Genomic DNA, 9,177 nt, shown 5'->3' with positions numbered 1-9,177 from the left:
CTTTGGGTCTCCACTCCGCACTCCCCCTGATTCACATTGATCATTATTTGTTTTGGATCTTTGATGCCTGATGGCTGATCCCATCGATACTTCATGATCACACAGGCTGGTGTGCTTCTTCCCTGTAGACTTTGTTGCTGCTCAGCTAGATAGTCAATTGTTTATCTTCAAGACTTTAACACCCCAGACGCTATATCTTTTGTTAGCCAGGCACCATCAGCTTTCTTCACCACATTTGCCCATGCACCCATTTTGTCTTCATTGATTGTGTCAGGAAGCTGAGCATCATGGAATGCCAGGTTATTAGAACAAAGCGTTCTTGTGTTATGAGAGTACTTGAGTTGAGGCCCAATGTCCATCTGCTGCTTTAATACTTAACATATAAAAATATATGTACATAGATCTATGTCTCTATCATTATATATAAATATATTTTCATATGTACATCACTGTATTTAGACCTCTATAAGTGCCCTTTGCCTCCTAGTTCTTTCCTCTTATTTCCTTTTACTTTCCTCGTGTCCCACTATCATGTTTGGCCTTCATTCGAGTTTCAGTAATTCCTCTCTGTTACATTTCCCTTGATCAAGCCTTACCAGGCATCCTATGCCCTCCTCAGCATTGATTTTAGATCACTGTTGATCCCTTGTCCCTGGGTTTGTTAACACCCACTTCCCACCCTCCCCTCCCCCTGTCCCATGTGCCCCCCTCCCCCAAACCATCAGTCCCATTGTTTACTTCCCTGGATTGTTTATCCTGCCTAGCTTATCTAGATAGACGTGCAGAGACAATACTAAGCACAAAAACAAGACAGAACAAAAGAAAACAAAAGAAACAATGACCCAAAAAAGCGCCTAAAAATAGTTCCTGGTCTGTTTGGTGACCTTTAGGGGTGTTTTCCATCAAGTCTGATGGAGCACCACACCCTGGCCCCAAAGTATTCCCCCGAGACTTCATTGCTTTGCTCCCTTTGCTGCTCTGTTGCACACCCTTAACGTTTTGCCCCAGTGGGGGTGGGGGGTCAGGTTGGGCACACTTCCCACACTGTACCTCCAGTGTTGTTCCTTGAAGCACTATGGGTCTGTGAGAGGGACATGGTGTCTTGTGGTAGGGCCAGCTCTATGATCCTCTTTGTACATGGGCTGCTCTCAGGAATATTGTCCTTGGGCCTTGGTGGGCCATGTTGTGTTCCACCCTCTCTTCCTTTCCACTTTGTTTGCTCCTGTGTGATGGCCCCTCTCCCTGAACTGTAGCTTAAGTACTGTCCTCTGAAGTGAATTCTTTTGGGGGAGGGAGTGGTCCACATAGTTGGGATCGGGCTGGTCCCACAGACCTCTCTACCGCTTCCCTGCCTCGTGCTGCTATGTCGCATTCACTTCTTGGCTCACCGGGTTGAAGTCTGTTCCCTGTCTCCTCTCCTATGTAGATATAAACAACACCCTCCCCTTGGGTGGGTTAGTACCCTGTCCCCCTGCTACCCATGTCTTTTTAAATTTTTTCTTTCTTTTCCCCTCCTGTGGCTGCTATGTGTATCCCTTGATTGGGTCTGGCCCCTGGCATATTACCTGGACCTCACCCCAGGAGTATATGTATACAGTTGCTTTTTCCCTATCCCCCTTTGCACTTTTGAACTTACCTCAGTGGGCTACTGTACTTGTCCCTTTTGCTTGCCTTACTTCACTTAACATAATTTCCTCCAGTTCTTCCCATGCTGCAATGATGCGTAGTACTCCATTGTATGTATGTAGCACAGTTTTTTAATCCTCATCAGTTGTTGGGAATTTGGGTTGTTTCCAACTCTTGTTTTTATACTGTGTGCTTCTTGGGTACTAAAAGCAGGCAGCATGGCCCCAGATTATTCCTATGTCCCAAGTGTCTACGAGGCAATATGGCATGACCAGGGTCCACCAGGGATCTGTCATTTCAGAGCTTCTAGACTCACAAAGTAATTCGTAACTTCAGCTTTTCCATGAATTCTCTGAGGTCAAACAGAATGCAAATACATATATCAACAGCTCACTGTTCACTTTTATAACTTTTCAATTTCCATTAATGCACCCTCATCTAATACTTACTGCCATATTGCTAATTCATCTTTGCAACTGTAAACTCAGCCACAATGAACACTGGAGCACAGATGTTTGGCTGTGGTTTCTTTGTTGCCTCTTATGGGTATATGGCCAGTAGGGGGATTGTTGGGTTGCATGGTAGCTTGATTTCCATCTGTTTTAGATACCGACAAACCGATTTCCATGGTGGTTGTACATACCTACAGGTCCACCAGCAGTGGACAAGAGTTCCTATCTCACCTCAGCCCCATCCAACAATTGTTATTTTCTGATTTTTTGAATTGGGCTATATTTGAGGGTATAAGGGCGTATCTCATAGTTGTTTTAATTTGCATTTCTCTCTGGCTAATATTCGGGAACATTGTCTCATGTTTATTGGCCTTTTGGATTTCTGCCCTTCTAAAACTTCTGTTCAGGTCCTTTGTCCACCTCCTTAGTGGGTGATTAGTGTTTTTCTTTTTGGCAGCTAGCAGAGTACTGTACATTTTAGTAATAAGACTTTTGTTTGATATGTCGTTGCTAAAGATGTTTTCCCAATCCGTGGGCTTTATTACTTTAGGTGAATTTTTTCCATGCACACAAGTGCTTTATCATCAGTATATCCCACTTGTCAATTTGTGACTCATCTGTATTTCCGTTCGCTTATGTATTATGTGCCAAAGTTCTCAGGTTGGTCCCAATTTCCTCACTGATGGCCCTAATAGTTTGGGGTGTTACCTCAAGGTCTATGATCCTCCTTGAGTTTATTCTTCTGTACGGAGTGAAGTAAGGGTCTTGCTTCATTTTTTCTGCAGGTAGATATCCATTTTTTCCAGCACCACTTGTTGAAGAGTGCATCTGCTTCCCATTGGATATTTTTGGTGCCCTTATTGAAGATCAGTTGTTTGTATGCTGATGATTTTATTTCTGGGTTTTCAATTCTTTTCCATTGGTCTGAGTATCTATCATTATACCAATACCACACTGTTTTGGGTATCTATCCTTATATCAATACCACTGTGGCTGTATAATATGTGCTAAAGTCGGCTAAAGCAAGCCCTCCCACACTGTCCTTCTTCGTGAGGAGTTCTCTCCTAATTCTGGACTTCTTCCCTCCCCATATGAGGATGGTAATCAGTTTTTCCAATTCTTTGAAGAAAGATATTGGTATTTTTATTTGGATAGCATGAAACTTATATAGTGCGTTTGGCAGAACTGACATCTTGACTATATTGAGTCTTTCGATCCACGAGCAAGGGATATTCTTCCATTTGTTGAGGTCACTCTTGGTTTCTTGTAAAAATATTCTGTAGTTTTCCTCATACAAATCCTTTGTTTTTTTTAGTCAGGTGTATCCCTAGCTATTTCAATTTGTGCTTGGCTATTGTGAAGGGTACTACCTTTTTGATTCCCTCTTCTGAGGTCTCCTTTGATGTGTATAGCAATCCAATAGACTTCTGTTTGTTGATCTTGTATCCTGCCTCTCTGTCATATTCTTCTATTGCTTCCAGTACTCCCCTTGTTTGAGAATGATGAGGGCAATAAATGTACAAATGTGCTTTACACAATTGATGTGTGTATGGATTGTGAGAAGAGTTGTATGAGCCCCTAATAAAATGATTTTAAAAAATCATATCATCTGTGAATAATGATAGATTCACCTCTTCCGTCCCCAGGCAAAATTACCTTTGATGTCTTTTCTTTGCCTGATGCTGTTATCTAGGACTTCCAGTACAAGATTAAATAAGAGTGGGGACAAGGGGCATCCTTGTCTGTTCCCCTTTTTCAGTGTGATTGTGTTCGTCTTTTCTCCGGTGACTACCACGCTGCCTTGTGGTTTTTCTTATATATCTTGTACTATATTGAGGAACTTTCCTTCCATTCCAATCTTCTTGAGTGCCTTAAACAGGAATTGGTGTTGATGTTGTCAAATGCTTTTTCCATATTTATCAATCTTATAATGTGGTTCTTATAATTTTTCATGTCAATGTGTTGAATGATACTAATGGTCTTTCGTATGTTGAACCATCCCTGCATCCTTGGTATGAATCCCATTTGGTCATGGTGAATTATGTCTTTTATATACTTTTGTATTCTATTGTCCGGTATTTCAGATTTTTGCATCAATGTTCATTAGGGATATTGGTCTGTAATTCTTGATTCCTGTGTGGTACTTGCCCGCTTTAAGTATCAGGATTTACTTTATGGGAGAGTGGTGTATTCAAGTCACCTACTGTAATTGTTGAGCCTGTAATTTCTGTTTTCATCTTTTGGAGTGTTTGACGAATTTCACGGGTCTCTCATTGGGTGCGTATATATTTATTGGTCCACTGTTCTTTTGAGCGTTATATAGTGCCCCTCCTTATCTCTTGTTATGGTTTGCACCTTGAGATCAATTTTGTCCGCGATTAGGATTGCAACCCCTGCTGTGGTAGAATTGCCATTTGCTTGGTACATTTTTCTCCAGCCTTTGATGTTCCACTTTTCTACTGCTCATTTTAGAGGAAAAACATTTGTTTTGCTTCTCTGATGGTATTCCCTTTACGCAGGTCTGACTCGTGGAAGTTTTGCAGTATTGTCGTTAGTGGGTGCTCTTGAGTCAGTTCTGACTCGTAGTCACCCTATGTACAGCAGAACGAAGCACTGCCCAGTTCTGCCCCATTCGCTCAATCATTCTTATGCACGAGCACCGTTGCAGCCCTGTCTCAAGCCATCTTAGCGCAGCTCTCCGTCTTTTTCACCGTCTTTCTCCTGTCCCAAGCATGATGCCCTTTTCTAGGGATTGGGCTGCCCTGATAACATGTCTAAGTAGTAATTTGACTGTACTTTTTCCAATACAGGTCTGTTTGTTCTTTTGACTATCCATGGTGCTTTCAGTATTCTTAGCCACCACCATTAATTCTTCAATCTTCCTTAGTTAGTCACTGTCCAATTTTCATGTGCATAGGAGGCTGTCGAAAATATCATGGCTTGGGTCAAGCAAACCTTAGTCCTCAAAGCTCCATCCTTGCTTTTCAACCCTTTAAAGAGGTTTTATGTGGTAGATTTACCCAGTGCAAGGTATCATTTAAGCTCTTGACTTGCTTCCATAGCGTTGATTGTGGATCCAAGCAAGATGAAATCTTTGACACCTTCAGTCTTTTCTCCATTTATCATGATACTTATTACCCATTGGTCCAGTTGTGAAGATTTCTGTTTTCTTTACATTAGGTTGTAGTCCATACTGAAGGCTGTGATCCTTGATCTTACTTTTCAGCAAGCAAGATTGTGTCAGCTGCATGTTGAAGATAGTTAATATGCTTTCCTCTAATCTTGGTGCCATGTTCTTTATATAGTCCAACTTCTTGGATTATTTGCCACGTGTACGTATTGAATAAATATGATTAGAAGATACCACCTTGACCCTCACCTTTCTTGTTTTTAAACCATGCAGTATTTTCTTGTTTTGTTCACACACTGCCACATGATCCACATGCAGGTTCTTCATGAACACAGTGAAGCGTTTTGGAATTCCTTTTCTTTTCAAGGCTCTTCGTAGTTTACGATCCACACAGCTGAATGCAGTCAATAAAACACAAGTAAATATCTTTCTTGTATTTTCTGCTTTCAGCCAATATCCATCAGAGGTGAGCAATGATAGGCCTTTTCCCATGTCCTCTTCTGAATCTTTTGACAGGCAGTCCCTGTCAGTGTACTAGTTTCTTGATTTTCAGCAAAATCTTACTTGCATGTGATATCAATGATATTGTTCAATAATTTCAGCATTCTATTGGGTTACCTTTCTTTGTAGTGGGTAGAAAGATGAATCTCGCCCAGTTGGTCTGGTAACTGGCTTCCAAATTTTTGGCATAAACGAGTGAGTGCTTCCAGTGCGTCAGCACTCTGTTGACACATTTCGCTTGCTATTCCATCAGTTCTTGGAGCCGTGTTTTTGGCTGATGGTTTCAGTGCTGCTTGGACTTCTTCCTTCAATACCATTAGTTCTTTGTCATATACTACCTCTTGAAATGGTTGGATGTTAACTAGTTCTTTTTGGCACAGTGACTCTTCATCTTTCCATCCATCGTTTGGATTCTTCCTGTCGTCTTTGGATCCTTCCTGTAGTGTGCAGTACTTTGCCCATACAATATTTCAGTGTCGTAACCTGAGGCTTGACTTGTTATTCAGTTCAAGGTGTAAGATAGGCTGACTGTGTCTTCCTCTGTGGTTTTCTGACACGACGCCTCTGCACATTACCTTATAATACTTTGTCTTCTCAAGGTTTTCTTTGGAGTTTTCTGCTCCATTCACTTACTTCATCCGTACTTTCATTTGCGTTATCTACTTTACAGCTAAGAGCGAGTTTCAGAATCTCTCTAACAGCCACTTGACCCCTTCTTTCTCGTCTGTCTTTAAGGGCCATTCATCTGTGCTTGCTTCGTGTATGCTGTTCTTCACGTCACCTCGTAGCTCCCCAGGGCTTCTTTTAGTGTCGTGTTCAATGCGTCAGCGCTGTTCTTGAGACGTTCCAGAAATTCAACTAGGATAAACTCAGTCATATTTTAGTTCTTGCAGTATTCGCTTTTAGTTTCCCATGTTCCTAAAAATCCTAAACATATAATAAGTCATTTATATGCAGAAACCTTGGTGTAGCACCATTACTTATATTTAAAAGAACTGCAAATTGTTAATGTGATGTGAAGAACTTTTTACCACTAGTATCTTACATTATTAACAATGCGGTATCTAATTCCCTTTATCTATTGTTTGCTTACACTTTGTATGTCATTGACCTTGGAGAATGAAACTAGATCCTCTATAGTTTCTAGTCAAGTTCACCTTCTAGTTTTTATACATCAGCACAAAATCACTATTAGACTTTCTAAAGTTTTAAGATAATTTCACAGTGTTTAAAATAAGTAGTTATTGTGCAGGATTAAAAAAGCAAGACACATTAAAATACTATGATAAAGGAAAAGATTAATAAATTATGTTTCATTAAAATGTAAAACATTTATAAATCAAGAAAGAAAGAAAAACAATCACAGACAGATGGTATTTACAACCCATATAATCCGTGGAATGTTTGCATAGGTACCCACTATTAATGAGTACATTCCAATGCATGGAAACCCTGTAGCTTAGAGTAGAACTGCTCCATTGGGTTTCAGAGATAAAGTCTTTATGGAGTTAGACTGCCTCATCTTTATCTGTGGAGTGGCTGATATGTTCGAACTGGTGACTTTCCAGTTAGCAACCCTCTGCTTAGCCCCCTGTGCCACTGGGGTCCCCATCGGATTGCTTACCAGGCTCTCTGTTGTAGTTGGCTCTGACTCAGGCACTCAGGAGCACAGGGTAGAAGCTGCTCCATAGCAACACCAGGAACTTTTTAACTGGATGTATTATTTCTTCTTTATCCACTTACGTATTTTCTTTTCTTCCATCTTTCAAAAAAATTTTTGTACATTGTATTTATACTTCTAACTTCTGTAAAATTTCCTTTTTCCTCTTGTTTAATATTGCCCTTTCTTCCCTATGTCTTTCCTTAAATCAAACGGCATCCCAGTCTAATTTTTCTCCTAATTGATATTTGTGGTTTCTTCAGCTGGTTAGTGGATATGTGGTGTTTCTTACATAACGCCCTATTAGTTTTTGTTAAATATTTCATAATTCTCAAAAAGATGTAAGAAAACTTTATTACTAAAGTTATGAAAGTGTTATAGTTCTGGAATCACTTTACATTGGTGGTAATTAATCTTATATTTTGATATGTTTGGTTTGGGTTTTTTTTAAGCTATGATGGTTTATTTATATAACCAGAAAAATAAAACTATTTTCATTTTGCAGTATAAAGGCGGAAATAATGCATCTAAAATAATAGCTTGAAACTTTACATTCTTAATTTTGCACACACAAAAAATTGCCTTTTTTCAAAGCTTTAAAGGTATAGATTTTCTTCTGTAAATTGAAAGGGTTAAATGTCAACTGTTTCACCCATCAGGGGCATTTTTAGAAAACTCTGTCGTAAGTCAAATTGATATATGTCTGATGCTTTTTATAGGATGGAGAAGATGTTCCAGAAATTGTAGTATAATGTGTTAAAACAATGGTACTGTAGCATCTATTTTTACTGCTACCCTTTGTCCTTAACAGAGCTCAAGGAGAAACCTGGGATTAAGCAGGGAAGCTTTAAAAAATACCTAACCTAAGCCATGTTGTCAGATGTTCTAGTTATATTGGTTTGGACATTTTTGCAGGAATAGAATCATTTTGTTTTATTTTTCTAATTCCACAGTGAATCCATTATATATCCAGAGCTGACCCAGTGGTTCTCAAAGTGTGGTACCCAGAACTACCAGGGACATCCTCTGAGAACTTGTTAGAAATTAAGATTCTTTTTTAAAAAAATAAAAAGTTTATTGGCTTATAATTCATATACCATACAACTTAATAGTTCAGCCATATAAATAAGAGTCGTGCAGTTTTCACCACAGTGAATTTCAGAATATTTTCTTCTTTCTCATGCTCATTGTTAGCTCTTTACCACCCTACCCCACCCCTGCTATCATGCCCCAAGGTTATTTTTAATCCAGTTCCTCCCTCTACAGATTTACCTAACCCAGATTTAATAGAAAACAAAGAAAATTATACAGAACACAAACAGGAAGCAAACAGTAAACCAACAGTGATAAACAGAAAAACCTAAATCACAAAGAAAGCTGAAAGTATTAACCGAGACAACTTTAAAATAAAGCAAAGGGAAGATCAAGTGACAGTGTTAAATTTTAACTACATCTGCCACAATTCTACAGTGCTCTGCCTGATGAAAAGATTATTCATGTCCTTGAACTATGGTCAGAGGGGATTCTACACAGGCTTAATCTTAGTGGTGACGCTGCAAATGGATTTGGGGCTTCCTCTGTCAGCCTCTGTAGCCACACTACAAACTGGGTGTTCAGAATTTAAGTTCTGATACTGTTTCCTTAGATTTGGATTTTATTATTTACAATCCTGGAATCACACAGGCTGGTATGTGTTTCTTCCATGGGAGCTTAGTTGATCACTCACTGAGAAGACTTTAAGACTTCAAGTGCTTTTTTTTTTCTAATAGCTGGGTACCATCTGGTTTCTTCACCACACTTTGCTATTG

At 39.5% G+C, this 9,177-nt stretch overlaps 1 protein-coding gene across 2 annotated transcripts in view; it reads left to right on the top strand.

Moving 5' to 3' along the window:
• The window catches only part of SRBD1 (S1 RNA binding domain 1), a 251,041-nt gene that overhangs the window by 137,250 nt on the left and 104,614 nt on the right, over positions 1-9,177 (top strand). The gene's annotated exons all lie outside the window — the stretch shown is intronic.

The sequence above is a fragment of the Echinops telfairi genome, unplaced genomic scaffold (assembly GCF_000313985.2).
Source record: "Echinops telfairi isolate 266 unplaced genomic scaffold, ASM31398v2 ScPeMD7_7475;HRSCAF=8513, whole genome shotgun sequence".
Classification (NCBI taxonomy): domain Eukaryota; kingdom Metazoa; phylum Chordata; class Mammalia; order Afrosoricida; family Tenrecidae; genus Echinops; species Echinops telfairi.
The sequence above is the reverse complement of the archived record's forward strand: the minus strand, read 5'-3'. Positions and strand labels throughout refer to the sequence as shown.